At 39.7% G+C, this 16296-nt stretch overlaps 1 long non-coding RNA gene across 2 annotated transcripts; it reads right to left on the minus strand.

The window, feature by feature from the left end:
• Nucleotides 1-206: 206 nt before the first annotated feature.
• On the minus strand, nt 207-2202 carry LOC141626321 (uncharacterized). 2 transcript variants are annotated; one of them, XR_012535918.1, is made up of 7 exons: nt 2172-2202; nt 1746-1909; nt 1542-1639; nt 1246-1332; nt 1002-1064; nt 650-682; nt 207-502 (listed from the first exon to the last, which is right to left on the minus strand). It is a non-coding gene; the product is annotated as an uncharacterized LOC141626321 (long non-coding RNA). The 2 variants fall into 2 exon arrangements; XR_012535917.1 differs by having other exon boundaries at nt 1746-1912; nt 2172-2196.
• Between the last annotated feature and the right edge of the window lie 14094 nt (nt 2203-16296).

Below are 16296 nucleotides of genomic sequence, written 5' to 3' on the forward strand. Positions count from 1 at the left end.
TTAATCCGATGTCCATATGTGTAATGTACATCAGATTTTTATAGAAAGCCCATGTCCTTTGAAGCTAGAATTACATCGAACTTTTATAAATCCGCTGTCCTTTATATTGTTTTTTTTTTAAAAAAATTTGAAAAGAGCAGGCCAATTCATATTGCATTACACCAATTTGAATGCCAAAACATTAATACAAAACATGCCAACTGCCATTCAACCAAAATGATCGATTTCAATTAATAAAAACCGATCCCAATCAACATACAACGCAACCGTCTCCGTCATCCGAATTCAACAACTAACGAACAACAACAAAGGGCATAACAAATCCCAACCAACATAACATATGGTCTTGCAGATCATGTAATCAGTTTTTCAAAATGCAACTACCTAATACATTATTACGCTAGCTAGCTATCTACGGCTAGATATTGAGAAAATAGTTCGCCCACAAGTCCCGAACCTCATCTAATTCTTCTTGTGAATATGGCGTGGTGTCTTGAAAAACCTGTAATGCATATTAATGACAATGGGGCAGTCAGACATGGCCTCACAATGTTACATAATTACATACTCCGTATACCACATTGGTACATAGTCAAAGTATACAAACATCAAAGAACTGTTCTCATGCAAGGTAAGAGAGCAACTCTACCTCCATTTTCATAAACGCAGTGATCCTATCCTCCTGTCAGAATAGGGTAAAAAAACTGATTAAGGCAGCCAATAAGCGTAGATTATTACACACAACATTTAGAATAGCGAGCAAAATAGTAATAAATGTTTACGTTCTTTAAGCAGATACCAAAATGCACCAAAGCAGTGATTAACGGATACAAACTAGACTGATGGAAACATTACGAAAGTAGTGATTAACGGATTAGCATCAGAGAATATACAACTATGTTTTCCACAACAAGAGGGTAATTGAAAATTAAACTAAGCGATTTTCTCTCAAGTTACTGATAGACAGATGAAGAATAGCATCTAAAGGTATAATGAGTTACCAGAAGATCAATAGCTGCTGAACATGGGTGGAGACACGGAGACGTGCCAGCATTTTTGAATTCCTGAGAGATGTTAAACAACCGTATAAGAAAGATCCACACATACTACTTCCAGAATATACACGGTGCTTAGTTAACCAGAAATAACATATTTGCAGACTACAATTGTGAAACTATTGTGTCCATGTAGCCATAAATCAGAACATGAAACAGACATCATGTTATCCAAAAAAATAACTCATACCTGAGCAAAATGATGGAGTTCAAGTGCTTTGGTAGACTTTCCCTCAGAAGATTGCACCACGTCGTTGACACCCGTAAGTGTAAGAGTCTGTCAAAGTAGGAATATAAATGCATGTAATACAATAATAGCAATGTATAATAATAAACCCCCAATTAGATTATCAATTAAATTATAACCCTATAATTCATTCTTCAGTCAAAATTACAAACAAATCAAAAACCATTTCAGTAAAATATTCAAATAAAACATAAAATGATCGAGAATAAATATATAAATGATAGGGGAAGATTAATTACCTAATAATAAAGAGCGAAGAACGAAGCAGCAGCAGCTAGGGTTTGATGTCGCGAGGTGATGAGAACGAAGACTGATGATATCGCCGGTGAAGAGCACACTAAAACAACCACTCGACAAGAATTAAACCAATAACATGGCTTTGTCAATTAAAAGTGATTGATGATCAGACATTGAATTTGTCGTCATAATAAGCAACAACTTACATTATGTTGCAGCCATTGCGGTACAGCTGCTCAGCCATCGTTTGCTCAGCCATAGTCTGCTCAGACATTGAATTTTTCGTCATAATAAGCAACAACTTACATTATGTTTCTTTAGCTCCTTTCCACACACCATCTACATGTTTGTACAGCTGCTCAGCCATCGTCTGCTTTACTTGCATTGAAATATTAAAACATTTGCATATCAGAGTTCACATTAAAGACATTCACTCTGGCTATATATATATATATATATATATATATGCACGGAAAAACTCAATTGAGGCCCTAGTATGCTTCCAATGGTCCAATTTCATGTGATACGACTTATTTCATAATTGTGAACATGACTTATATTCATACATCGATCTTAAACAAGACTACTTTTATATGAAAAAAGAAATAAAAGCAGGAGACAGAAACTCATACCTAACTTTCAGATCTTCCTTCACACCTTTCAAAACTACGCCTTTTCCTTTAGTCGCTTGAACGACTCCTGCACAAAACCAAAATAAGATAAAGCACATGCCAGGAAATGTTGTGTCAACAGCAGGATAGTATTATCTAATCTAGTGACACAATACAATTAGCTTATTAGAGAAAAGCAATGTGCTTAATATCCCAGGAGCTAATTGACGTGGAATGTCAATTCCAATGTAATAATGACACTACACTTGTTTGTCCTAGGTTCTTCTGTTTGTCTAGTGCGCTTGCAAGTTGTCCGAAGTTCTTTTCTTTATCTAGTTTATAATAGCTCCATGATGTAAATATACTTTGATATTTTATCTAGCACAATCTCGTTCATAATAAAAACATCACAACAACTTATTGCTATCATGCTTTCCATTCTCTTCTGATGACATTAACTAAGTTATAACCACCAACCCATATCCTGACCAGCCCAAGGGAAGGTTTAACTCTGCATTTCATAAAATGCATCCATACTTTCCACCCTTGAAAAATCAAATACTCAAATTACTCCATCCCTCTAGTCATTTGTTTACTTTTTAATTCTTTTTGTGAGGGGTAGGTAAACAAACGATTGAGACGTAGGGAGTAATAATCAACATAAGTTAAATAACCCATAGCTCAAAATCCTAGATAATACAACAGTAACCAAATCACCTTATTGCCTCAATGGCTCTATCAAATTATCAAAATTATGCACAGTTCATTAAACCAAACTAAATTACACAACACAAATTAATCAATCAAACAATTAGTATATAAGCATTTAAATCACCTACATCATAAGAAAACAATTTAAAACAGTAGCAATACTCGATTAAAATAACAAAAATTGACGAAAAAAATGTTGGGGTTGGTGTCCTTAACAGTTAGTGCAAGGACTTATAAACCTCTAAAAGGATCAAAGGGCATACTTTTGGTATTATTATCAGTTGATCCACGTTTATCAATAACGGTTGGCTTGCTAGATAAGTTTGACGTTATTGTCATACAGATGGCGGTGATCAACTGGTCCCTAAAAGTCACACCTATAGGATACGTTTGAGAGACGTGACGGTATGAAAATACAGTCATGTAGATGCCAAATCTGACTAACCAGTTAGTCCGAGTTATTTGACTAGTAATTAGTCAAAATGTGATGTTGAGATATTATATTTAATACGGATTAGATATCATGGGCTAAGGCGAATTAACCAGTTAATTCGTAAAATTAAATATAAGCGTTTTATATTTAATTAATGTATATTGAATTAATTATACAATATCGTCTCATGTCGGACATGTATTAATACTTCAACTAACCCGTGTTATTAGTTGATGTTTTAATAGCCGATAACCGATGACGATTTATAATAAACCGCGTCATATACATTTAGCAATTTATGAGCCGGTCCACGAGGTAAAATTAAGAGGAAGTGGAAGCCCACTTCCCCATGCAAACCCACGGCTGGCCGAGGTTAACAAAAGGAGAGACTCCCTCTCCTTTTGACCGAGACAATTTCATTTTACAGAAAACTAGGGTTTTGGAGACATTTTCTCTCTGAAACCTAGATCTCACATCTCGAAAACCTCACAACAAGTTCTCTCAATATTGCAAGGCAATCAGAGAACAACTTCTAGCACAAGGGCATATCTCGGACAAATCTTGGGTGCAACAATTAGGAGGAAATCTCTGTTGATTTCTGTTCTTTACGCCGCACTATAAAGGACCCGAGGTTAATTCTTGTTCCTTATCGTTTCTCTATTGTATTTATGATTTATGACGATAATCGCATGTTAAATTTACGTTATAGTCCTTAATTTAAAGGGTCTTATACGGATATTACCCCTCAAGTGGTATCAGAGCGAGGCCACGTAAATTTTTATATGTGTTTTTCATAAAACGATTTTGAAACGGTTGTGTTTGTCTCGAAATCCGTGCCTTGTATACACGGATGTTGCGTTTTTGTTAAAACCGTGCGGCTTTTTACACTACTAGGGTTGTTTTTCGATTTGTTCTTTTACATGTTGTTATTTTATACGGAGATTATAGCAACATGTCAAGTTTTGTCAATTGTTAAATTGTTTTGATGCGTTTTTGATCAAAATTGCAATTGTTTTTGTCTCGACAAACTGTTTTCACGAGGGTTTTGAATTTTCAGCCATGTTTGCATTCGATCGAGCGTATTTCTACTCGATCGAGTGCTTTTTCTGTCTTGTTTTGTTCGATCGAGTCCCTGTTGTACTCGATCGACCCCTTTTCAAAACCCTACTGCTCGATCGAGTTGTCCTCGTACTCGATCGAGTAGATTTGCTTATAAAGGTACTCGATCGACCACCAGTTTAGTCGATCGAGCATTTTCTGTTTGGCAACCCTCTCGATCGACTTGCAGTTCAGTCAATCGAGCCCTCTTGTTCCTCGATCGAGCACTTATGTCCCTGGATCGAGGGATTTTTGTTCTGCGACTTTGAAAATTTATTCTTTTTGCTTTAAATTTTCTTTTGGCCTTAATATGTACTTTATACGGATATTGTACACTCGCTATGATTGTGAAACGGTTCACACACGTACCATTAAGTTATTTTAAAGCGTATTTTAAAGTAACGGATGTATTAGATTAAAATTATATTGATAGAAGCGTTTTATCACATGAATTTTAATCATTAAAAGGTGGTTTGGATAAATTTAACATAATTACGGAATTATGTCACGAATGAATTTGTTTTTAGTTGATGCATTTATTTATCGTTTTGTTGAATGCTTTGAATGCCTTTTATTACGTATTTATTTATTTTTGCAAACGGTTGTAACTTAGTGTGGCCTTAGTAGAACGTGTTACCGTAATGATGGAACACGGTCTTGGTTGTATTTTGAGATCTCGTATCTCCGTTTTGGATTTTTCACTTGTAATTACAGTTTTTATTAGAATGTAATTAGGTTTATATTTTGTAATTTTAATTGTAATTTTTGAGAAGACCAAAGACGGAGACCAGATGCTCACTCCCGCTACATGGATCAAGATGGAACAACAAGACAAGCTTCTTGGGTCCAACGGTGGATTCCAAAGTTGTATTTTATTCTTTTTATTAGGATAGGCCACACTAGGAAATTTTATTTACGTATTGCATTCAATTATTTATTTTATCGTAATGATAGTATGCATCATTTTCCGCCTAAAAACCAAACCACCTAATAATTGCATGAAAACTGACACATATAGAGGTCACGAGTTAGTTTTCTTTGACATTCGTATGTCACACGTTTTTAAGCCATCACCCAAATTAATTCATTCACGCAGACGCTAGTTATTCGTTCACTTAATATGAATTATAATTTAGTTGATGGGATCTTCCTCGTATAAACAAAAATTGAGAACGGTCTTTATAGGTCAAACTCCAATGAGTCCCTTCTTCGTCGGTAGGCATAATATGACCCCTTCTACGTCGGGTAAGTTGGAACCGATTGACCTATTTTATCTCAACACTATGGTCACTCGTGCGATCCTGTGGTGTGGTGGACTATAGATAGGATTTACGGAAATCTATCGACCAAGAGTTCTTCCGGAAGAATTAGCTAAACAGTTGGCTTATCAATTTACAGAAATTGAGTCTTGGGATCACTTGTATCATTCTTGAGGGAGATCAATTATGCAAGTGCGAGAGTCCACATGTTTAAAATGAATTTTAAATAGACTTAAATCACCTCGATGAGTTGCTTATTTCGTTTTGTTTTTCTTCCTTTTTCAGTGTAGAACACGAACATTTAAACTGCTAATAACATAATGGCTGGCCGTGAGGACGACCCAATGCCAAGTGTCACATTGGACCGTGAGTCCTGGCTTCGGATCTTCATGGATCAGATGAATCAGTCTACTCGACCAAGAATGATGGATCAAACTTCACGGACCGGGAGGCGGCATTACGGAATGCGCCATTCTTGATGGGAAGCTCAAATATCGATTGAGCCCATCCCACCAAACCCAGCCCCACGGTGAAATTAACGAAATCGACAAGTATAACGATTTCGCCATGGAAGCAGGTGCGGTAAAGAACGTACTTATTTTTGCAATGGAATCCAATTTGCAGAAACGCTTCATAGCTCAAAGTGCAAACAACATTTTCACTACACTCACTAGGGAATTCTCAAAAGCACCGAGAATCGTGACCTATGAGCTTACCACTCGCTTCTTTGATGCGAGACTCGAAAAGGGCCAACCGTTAGCCCACACATTCTCGATGATTGAGAATGTCGAGAAGTTGGAGACCTTTGATTGTAAGATCAGCGAGAACATTGTTATTGACCGCATACTTCACTCACTCCACGATGGTTATTCGCAATTTAGAGCGAATTACTATATGAATGATTTGAAGAAAACTCCCCATGAACTCGCACTCCTCCTCGTATGCACCGAGAAGGACATGAAGTTCGGTGGGAGCATGAAACAGGATGTTCTCGTTGTGTCAAACAAGGGCAAGGGTAAGGGCAAAGTTCAGCCAGGCCTAGCAGTAGGCAAACCGAAGTTTAAGAAGTCGGGATCAGGTAAGAGTGGGCCTGGTGAGGCAAGTAACTCATCAGGCGTGACAAAGAGCAAGACCGAAAACATGGAATGCCATCATTGCCACAAGACTGGGCATTGGAGGCGTACATGTCCTGTTTATCATGAGGACATAAAAGCAGGTCGCGTTAAACCTGTTGGTATGTCTTCTCCTTCTACTTTTATTCATATGATTGAGATTAACCACGCAAGTTACGGAACTTGGGTACTTGATACTGGTTGTGGTTCTCATCTGTGTAATCATGTGCAGGGCCTCCGAAATCTCAAGCCTCTCGTAAAGGGTGAGGTTGACCTGCGGGTCGGGAATGGAGCAAGAGTGGCTGCCGTCTCGAGGGGAACATATGTGATCCAGCTTCCTAGCGGATTTGAGTTATCATTATATGATTGCTATTATGTACCCAGTCTTTCGAAAACATTATTTCAGTTTCTGCACTTGACAAACTTGGTTTTTCATTTGTAATTGAGAATAATACTTGCATTTTCTCTTTACACAATATGATTTATGGCAAGGCAGTCTCCATAAATGGAATTTATGTTTTAGATCAGACCACCGAAATATTACACGTAATGAATAAAAAGTTAAAGGTTGGTGACAAAGATCAAACGTATCTATGGCACTGCCGTATGGGACACATAAATGAGAAACGCGTAAAACAGCTCATTAAACATGGAGCTATCTCGGCCTTTGATTTTCAATCATTTGGCACGTGTGAATCATGTCTCATCGGTAAGATGACTCGGATTTCCTTCAAAGGTGTTGGAATGCGCGCTGCTGACCTATTAGGACTCATACACACGGATGTATGTGGTCCTATGTCAATCACCGCAGGAGAAGGCTATAGGTATTTCATCACTTTCACGGACGATTTAAGTAGATATGGATATGTCTACTTAATGAAGCACAAAAGTGAATCCTTTGATAAATTCAGGGAATACCAAAATAGGGTACAGAACCTATTAGGTAGGAAGATTAAAACACTGCGTTCGGATCGTGGTGGCGAGTATCTTTCTCACGAGTTTGATCAACACCTAAAGGACTGTGGGATTGCCCTACAGTTAACTCCACCTGGAACACCTCAGTTGAACGGTGTGTCCGAACGGAGAAATCGAACACTACTTGATATGGTTCGATCCATGATGAGTCACACGGTGTTACCTGACTCATTATGGGGTTATGCTCTTATGTCGGCTGCTCTAATACTTAACCGAAGTCCGTCTAAAGCTGTTGACAAGACTCCATATGAACTGTGGAAGGGAACGGTCCCTAACTTGTCCTTTATACGGGTTTGGGGCTGCGAGGCTTATGTCAAGTGGAGACACGAGGATAAGCTCGGCCCGCGATCGGTCAAGACATACTTTATAGGTTATCCTAAAGGAACGCTTGGTCATTACTTCTATTCGCCAACCGAACAACGCGTTTTTGTTGCGGCTAGTGCGACATTCTTAGAGAAGGAATTTCTCGAGAATGCAAAGAGTGATAGAACCTTCGACCTCGTCGGAGATTCCAAACCAAACACCGAGCAACCATTGGAGGAACTGTTCCTTCAATCCCGATCGCGTGAATATTCCTGAGGAACCTAGGAGGTCGGGAAGAGTCTCTATTCCTCCGGACAGATACATTGGTATGATCGAGGAACATGACATAGATGACGTTCTACTCTTAACGAGTAGTGAACCCGCAACCTATAAAGGTGCCATGACCAGTTCTGACTCGAAGCTATGGCTTGAGGCCATGCAATCCGAGATGGACTCCATGTATGAGAACAACGTGTGGGATCTTGTTGACTTACCTGCTAAGGTTCGTCCCCTTCAATGCAAATGGCTTTACAAGATAAAGCATTCTATGGAAGGTCAACAAGATATCTATAAAGCACGACTAGTTGCTAAAGGTTTCACCCAAGTGCCAGGTTTGCACTACGATGAAATTTTCGCACCCGTAGTCATGCTGCGTTCCATTCGGATTATCTTAGCGATCGCCGCTTTTCATGACTATGAAATTTGGCAAATGGACGTGAAAACCGCCTTCTTAAACGGCTTTTTTGGAGGAAGAGTTGTACATGGTGCAACCCGAAGGTTTCATCGATCCACAACATCCTAAGAAAGTATGCAAACTTAAGCGTTCCATTTATGGACTTAAGCAAGCATCTCGGAGTTGGAATCATCGCTTCGACCAAGTGATTAAAGAAAATGGATTTACTCGATCGGTCGAGGAACCATGTTTATATATCAAGTCGAGTGGGAGCAAGATTGTCTTCCTAATATTGTATGTTGACGACATACTCCTGATTGGGAATGACATACCTCTCTTAACTTCGGTGAAAGTATGGTTGAAAAACCATTTCCAGATGAAAGATCTGGGAGAGGCACAAAGAATTCTGGGCATTCGTATCTATCGAGATAGATCACGACGGATGTTATCTCTCAGTCAGGAGTCTTACATAGACAAAGTCCTAGAGAGATTCAGCATGACTAACTCCAAGAAGGGGTTCCTTCCTATGGCTCCAGGGGTGCATTTGAGCAAGTCTCAGGCACCAGAGACACCGGAAGAGAAAGAGCGCATGACACGGATTCCTTATGCCTCGGCAATAGGATCAATCATGTATGCCATGATATGCACACGTCCGGACGTGGCATATGCATTGAGTATGATAAGTCGATTCCAACAAAGATCCAGGTGAACCACATTGGCTGGGTCATCAAGAACATTCTTAAGTACCTACGGAGGACTAAAGATTGGGCATTGACTTATGGAGGCGATCAAAAGCTATGCGCAACCGGTTACGCAGATGCTAGCTTCCAAACGGATCGAGATGACTCGAAATCTCAGTCTGGATTCGTTTTTACTCTTAATGGCGCTGCAGATCACCGGAAGAGTTCAAACAAACTGCATTGCAAGAGATTCTACGACTGAGTCCGAGTACTATGCCGCGTCTGAAGCTACAAAGGAAGCGATATGGATGCGTCAATTCTTACATGGGCTATCTGTAGTGCCCAGTTCGAATGACCCGATCACCATCTATTGCGACAATAGTGGTGCCATCTTCCAAGCTAAGGAGCCAAAGTCTAGCAACAAGTCTAGACATGTACAACGGAAAGCTCATCTAATCCGGGATTACGTGGAGCAAAAGGAAGTAGTGATAGAAAAGATTGCTACAGATGATAACATAGCAGATCCTCTCACTAAAGCATTACGACAAGATAAGCATGAAGGGCATGTCAATTCCATGGGAATTAAACGTGTTCCTAAGTTGTAGTACTCTTTTATGGATCAGATTAATTCTCTCTTGTACTCTATACGACATCATCGTTTTGATATTTTATATATATATATATTTTGTTTGTCATGTGGATTTGTACGACAAATTTTGAACACCACAAAGTGAACTGAACGAACATTATATCTTTTCAGTCCTTAATTGCCCACATGAGCTGATAACTCTGGCAATTATTTTGTGACGTTGGTTGATGGTGGGTTCAACGAGCCATAAGTCAACCGGTTGACCGACCAATCACGAGAGGCGATTTATACGGATATTTCGTAGGACACAATTGTGACATCGACGTGGAGTCCTAAATGTTTTATAACATTCGGTGCCCGGTCGTGGATAGGACCTCCATGGTGATCCTAAGAGTCGATTCTTTTGACTATCGACTGTCTCTTGAGACTAAGGCAGATTTTGGGTGACTTTGGTTTCTTTCTCACGGTCATCCGTAACAGGGGGCCAAGTAGATTTTTTCTGGGTCATTTCATGCTGTGCTTAGATCGGAAGGAGTTCGAGTTAAAGGAAATATTCAGCCTTTATCAGGTACTCGATATTTCTCAAGGCCACTCGAGGAGCTGTAACTGAAATGCATGGCCATGCTCGAATGCAGATTCGTTTTATCAGTTAAGTTATTCTCTAGTCGGGGAAACCACTCTAGATACAGATCGATTGTAAAATACGACCTTTGTGGATCCAGATCTGCAAATTGTTTTACATTGAGTGGGAGAAATTTTAAATGAATATGAGAATCGGTTATCGCACATACACTTGTACGGACAAGTGGGAGTTTGTTGGAGCTTGTGTCCTCCAGTTAGTGCGGATAACGTCATTGCACATGCACTTGTACGGACAAGTGGGAGCTTGTTGGTGTCCTTAACAGTTAGTGCAAGGACTTATAAACCTCTAAAAGGATCAAAGGGCATACTTTTGGTATTATTATCAGTTGATCCACGTTTATCAATAACGGTTGGCTTGCTAGATAAGTTTGACGTTATTGTCATACAGATGGCAGTGATCAACTGGTCCCTAAAAGTCACACCTATAGGATACGTTTGAGAGACGTGACGGTATGAAAATACAGTCATGTAGATGCCAAATCGACTAACCAGGTTAGTCCGAGTTATTTGACTAGTAATTAGTCAAAATGTGATGTTGAGATATTATATTTAATACGGATTAGATATCATGGGCTAAGGCGAATTAACCAGTTAATTCGTAAAATTAAATATAAGCGTTTTATATTTAATTAATGTATATTGAATTAATTATACAATATCGTCTCATGTCGGACATGTATTAATACTTCAACTAACCCGTGTTATTAGTTGATGTTTTAATAGCCGATAACCGATGACGATTTATAATAAACCGCGTCATATACATTTAGCAATTTATGAGCCGGTCCACGAGGTAAAATTAAGAGGAAGTGGAAGCTCACTTCCCCATGCAAACCCACGGCTGGCCGAGGTTAACAAAAGGAGAGACTCCCTCTCCTTTTGACCGAGACAATTTCATTTTACAGAAAACTAGGGTTTTGGAGACATTTTCTCCCTGAAACCTAGATCTCACATCTCGAAAACCTCACAACAAGTTCTCTCAATATTGCAAGGCAATCAGAGAACAACTTCTAGCACAAGGGCATATCTCGGACAAATCTTGGGTGCAACAATTAGGAGGAAATCTCTGTTGATTTCTGTTCTTTACGCCGCACTATAAAGGACCCGAGGTTAATTCTTGTTCCTTATCGTTTCTCTATTGTATTTATGTTTTATGACGACAATCGCATGTTAAATTTACGTTATAGTCCTTAATTTAAAGGGTCTTATACGGATATTACCCCTCAAAAAAATTGAGCACTGCTTTGAAAATCAAAACGAAACACTTAAAAGCAAAAGGTGAAGCGCTAAAATTACGGAAAAGTTGATTGAATTGCGTGAATAATACCTAGTAAGTTCAGCAAGGCCCAGCAAGGCCGGATGGTGGTCAGAGGAAGAGAAGGGAGTCGGAGGGTGGCCGGAGGTGGGGTGCCAGTGATGGTGGGGGATATGGTAGGTGCCGATTTTGGGGGTTAGGGTTTGGGTATCTTGATTGATTTGGGAAAGTACTGAGTATATATGATATGAAGAGAGAGACACGCGGGATATGTTAATAACCAATTGCATATTTCCATCACTAGAATAGATTGACTCAGTATGCTAGTGAAAATAATTTGGGGCGGGGGAATTGTTTTCATTTTGCGCCCAAATTGAGGATTATATGGACATGGGTTGTAATTTAATCCGATGTCCATTATAATGGACATGGGTTGAAAATAACAACCGATGTCCATATAATATAATTACATCAGACTTTTATAAAAATCCGATGTGCAAACTTATTACATCTGTTTTTTCAAAAATCCGATGTCCATCCATTGATGTCCTTGATGAATTCTGTAGTAGTGCATGTTCCTTCGTCGGCACCAATCTCTCCGGATAGGGGGCTGAAAGTAGCAACTTAGCCCTCTCCTCTAAATCTCTCATGCCGGCATCGGTGGATTTAGGCTGAAAATCCACCACCTTCTCCTTGTTGTAGCTTGACCCTTCTTCTGACCATCTCAAATGTGAGCCATTAATCGACAAAGGGTCGTACTTCGGAACCGGAACGGACCCATCAGCAGTCGGGTCTGGCCTCAATATTTTCGGGGCAGTAGTACCTCGAAACAAGTGGTCCCTCAAGTTATCGGGAATCGGAGGACGAAAAGAGTCACTATCAGCAGCACCGTCAGTCGATCGACCAGGTTGGTCAGTCGATCGACTGACTTCTACAGGAACAGTAGCTTCTGGTTGTCGCGGACCTTTTCAGTGACGTCCTCAACCATAATAGGCGCATCAAGGGTAGACCCACTCCTCAAGGTAATTGCATTTAAGGTCTCCTTTTGATCAGTTTGAGTCGGTAAATGTCCCGGAGCTCGAGTTGTATTCTTGCTAGCCAATTGGGCAATTTGGCTCTCCAACATCTTCATCCCGGCCTCTCTGGCTTGGGATTCTTTTAGCAACAAGTTCTTCAGTTCTGCAAACTCAGAATTTTGGGATTGCTGTTGCTGCTGAGGAACATAAAGAGGCTTTTGGAATTGTTGTTGCTTATGAGGGGGCACATAATTCTGCTGCTGCTGCTGCTATGGAGGTTGAGTTGGATTTAAGACATTTTGGCTACTCCACCTCAAGTTTGGATGGACATTTGGCTCATAGTAGGTGTTTGTCTGTCTATAATGTTGAAAGGCAGCGCATAACTCAAAGGGATTAGGACAGTTGTCTGAAACATGTCTCTCAGCTCCACATCTTTTGCAGACGAAAGGACTATCTGAAACAGCATTCACATGGTAGTTCCCTCCTTTTGAAGCTCATCCCAACTCGTACTTATCAAATCTCGCTGTGAGAACCTCTAATGCAGCTACAGAAGGAGATTCAGCAGCTCTCCTTTGATTTCCCCTGGAATTTCCATACTCAGCTTTGTGGGTGGCCAAGTCATCAATGATCTTCCACCCCTTAGTTTCTCCCATATTCTCCTGGAATCAGCCATTGGCTGCCGCATCCAGGATAGCCCTCTAATCGCCATAGAGCCCATTGTAGAACTTATTGTATAGGCTCCATTTTTCAAACCCGTGATGCGGAATGGTTCGCACCAACTTCTTGAAACGGACCCATGCCTCGTGAAAGTTCTCATTAGGACCCTGTTTAAAGCTCGTGATCTGAGCTCTAATAGCATTTGTCTTCGAGGCAGAGAAATATTTCTTGTAGAATGTCAAGGCCAAAGAATTCCAATCGGTGATCCCATTAGCAGCTCGATCCAGGTCTCTATAAACATCGTCTCCTTCACCTGGTCCTGGGTCACACCGGTCGGCGGGGGTATAGAGCAGCAATAATCGATAAATATCTCCATATGCTTGGCTGCATCTTCATTTGCAGCTCCCTCGAATTGGTTTCTCTCAACCAAGTTGATATAAGAAGGCTTCGGTTCGAATTTCCTATCAGCTCCCGGTAATTCGAACCCCTTGTATAGATTTGCAGCTGTCGGCTCAGAGTGACTTACTATAGTTGCTTCTTCAGCCATCTCTAGAAAATCTGGAGAAGTAACGGTCTCAGCTGATGAACTAGAAATAGGTGATGAAGGTGGGTCCTCCTCGAACAGATCGTTCTCGTAGTAACTAGACAGAGTACTCAGCTCTTCCTCTGTCGGCAAAATCCTAGATGATCGTCTCAACTCGCGCAAAGTCTTCTCAATCTCAGGATTGAACGGTACTAATTCACCACCTTGTGACCTGCGCATAAGAGGAAACTAAAAAAAGAATATGAGAATAGTTTAAGGAACAAATGTCCCTTAAACTAAGAAGCAGACTAAAATAAAACAACTAAAAATTAGAACAATTGCCTCCCCGGCAACGGCACCAAAATTTGATACCCGTCTTTGTGAGTACCAAAAATAATATTTATAAACCTATTAAAACTAACAGAAACTAGTGATAACAGGGTCGAACCACAGAGAGGCAGATGTAATTATTAGTTGTCTAAATTCAGTCCAAGGTAACAATGATGTGGGGGTTTGATTGAATTGGTCTATAACTAATGGCAACAAAAGACAATAAACTAAATAGACGGATGAAACAGATATTAAAAAGGGTGCAAGGATGGTCGGTTCACTATAGTTTCGACGGCAGCAAACTAGGTAGGTCTAAAACAAACACGTGAGACGGAAAAATAAGAGGTCCTCTCGGTCCACTCTCACAGGTAGTATCTTTCGATCTCGCTACAGGTCCCTAATATCACTAATACTAACTTTCGTTCTGAAAAGTGACTAAAAGGTCTAAACTAACTTATCTTTCGATCTCGTTAATCTAGTCGTCTAAATTAGGTAGGCTATCTCCCTTCCCTATCTTTTGATCTTTATTGGGTCGGTCAAATCCTAGACATTCAACTAGTCGCGTGCACTCGATTCGCCAAACATAGAAATTAAATTAATTAAAACGAAGCATATCTCACGAGGCCAGTCGATCGACCAGGGTAGGCGGTCGATCGACCGTGGCGCGATTCAGGGTTCCCTATTCTAATGCCGCCTAACCTACAGTTCCCCTACATCCTAGCACGAATAATTTAGCTACTCATGATATTGATAAAAACAACAACAATATTAACGAAATAAACGACTGAATTCATGCTTAAATTAACGGAACAAATAATTAGCATAAAACAATAATTATGGCTTCGGGAAACTAATCTATCAATTCTAGCTACAAACGAAATAAGCAATAAAACTGAAATAGTGAATAAAGGAATACCAAGAAAGAATTGCAGAAAAAAGATCGAAAAACCGAATGCCGATGTAACTTTTATTGAAAGAAATATTTGTAAACTAAAGAACCCTAACAAATTTCGTGATCTAACACTGATGAAAACTGAATGAATGTTCTCAAAACCTAGCATACGTTATATAGAATACAACGTAGTTCTTATTGCCAAAACCTAACTACTATGGGCCTGCTTATTCTCGATCTTTTAATTCACGCAGATTAGCGGCTTGGTCGATCGACCACTGAGGCTGGTCGATCGACTGGTAAGCTCTGAACAGTGGCTCCTGGAAGTCGTGGTATGGTCGATCGACCATAGGTAGCGGTCGATCTACTGCTTTAGCTGATACTTGACTTCTAAATTCTCGTGGATTTGTCTTTCGGACCTCGAAATGCGCACCAAGCTCGTTCCTTGAGTAAATACTTTACGTCAAATGCAGTGCAAGGTACTCGGGGACGGATTTGGCTCAAAATCTACTCATTTCCACATAAATCTGCAATATTACATAAAAATACAAAAGTAGAAAAAATGGGGGAAATAGTAGCCTTAAACTACATAAATGAGCTCTGAAATGCGTGTAAAATAGGGTGTAAAACATCATATAATTGACACGCATCACACATATTGTTTGGTACCGTCGCCGTGCATTCGATCGACCATTTGACCAAATCAATTCATCAATCAACATGTTTTAATAAACAAATTTTCAACTCATTTTCAAAACTAAATCCTTTTTTAAGGCACTCTTTTTAAACTTCTTTGATCGCGAGTTGTCACAACGAGAAAACCGTCTCTAAAGTCGTCTACGTCGCAAACATCAATACACGTAAGTTTCAGGGTGTAAATATCTTTTTTATTTCATGTATTTACTATTTTTATGAGTTTATATGCATGAACAATGCATAACACGATTCAAATATAGGTTAGACGAGCCAAAACCGAGTTTTAGCCCGAGACAGAAGCC

This window comes from Silene latifolia, chromosome Y (assembly GCF_048544455.1).
Source record: "Silene latifolia isolate original U9 population chromosome Y, ASM4854445v1, whole genome shotgun sequence".
Taxonomy (NCBI): Eukaryota; Viridiplantae; Streptophyta; class Magnoliopsida; order Caryophyllales; family Caryophyllaceae; genus Silene; species Silene latifolia.